General features: G+C 41.0%; 1 non-coding gene across 1 annotated transcript; it reads right to left on the bottom strand.

Annotated features, from left to right (window-relative positions):
- Nucleotides 1-252: 252 nt before the first annotated feature.
- Nucleotides 253-360, bottom strand: LOC130971181 (small nucleolar RNA R71). The gene has a single exon (XR_009082415.1). It is a non-coding gene; the product is annotated as a small nucleolar RNA R71 (small nucleolar RNA).
- Nucleotides 361-702: the final 342 nt, after the last annotated feature.

The following is a 702-nucleotide window of genomic DNA, read 5'->3' as shown; positions in this document are numbered from 1 at the left end:
GCAACAGAATTGCAAGTTCCATGGACTTCCATTGGAAGATCCTCATCAGTTTTTAGCTGAATTCTTGCAAATCTGTGACACAGTCAAGACTAATGGGGTTGACCCTGAGGTCTACAGACTGATGCTATTCCCTTTTGCTGTAAGAGACAGAGCTAGAATATGGTTGGACTCTCAACCTAAAGAAAGCCTGGACTCTTGGGAAAAGCTAGTCAATGCCTTCTTGGCAAAGTTCTTTCCACCTCAAAATTGAGTAAGCTTAGAGTGGAAGTCCAAACCTTCAGACAGAAGGATGGAGAATCCCTCTATGAAGCTTGGGAAAGATACAAACAATTAATCAGAAAATGTCCTTCAGACATGCTTTCTGAATGGAGCATCATAGGTATTTTCTATGATGGTCTCTCTGAACTATCCAAGATGTCTTTGGATAGCTCTGCTGGAGGATCTCTTCATCTGAAGAAGACGCCTACAGAAGCTCAAGAGCTCATTGAAATGGTTGCAAATAACCAATTCATGTACACTTCTGAAAGGAATCCTGTGAACAATGGGACAAGTCAGAAGAAAGGAGTTCTTGAGATTGATACTCTGAATGCCATATTGGCTCAGAACAAGATATTGACTCAACAAGTCAATTTGATCTCTCAAAGTCTGTCTGGAATGCAAAATGCACCAAGCAGTACTAAGGATGCTTCATCTGAAGAAGAA

The sequence above is a fragment of the Arachis stenosperma genome, chromosome 3, assembly GCF_014773155.1.
Source record: "Arachis stenosperma cultivar V10309 chromosome 3, arast.V10309.gnm1.PFL2, whole genome shotgun sequence".
NCBI classification, from domain to species: domain Eukaryota; kingdom Viridiplantae; phylum Streptophyta; class Magnoliopsida; order Fabales; family Fabaceae; genus Arachis; species Arachis stenosperma.
The sequence above is the reverse complement of the archived record's forward strand: the minus strand, read 5'-3'. Positions and strand labels throughout refer to the sequence as shown.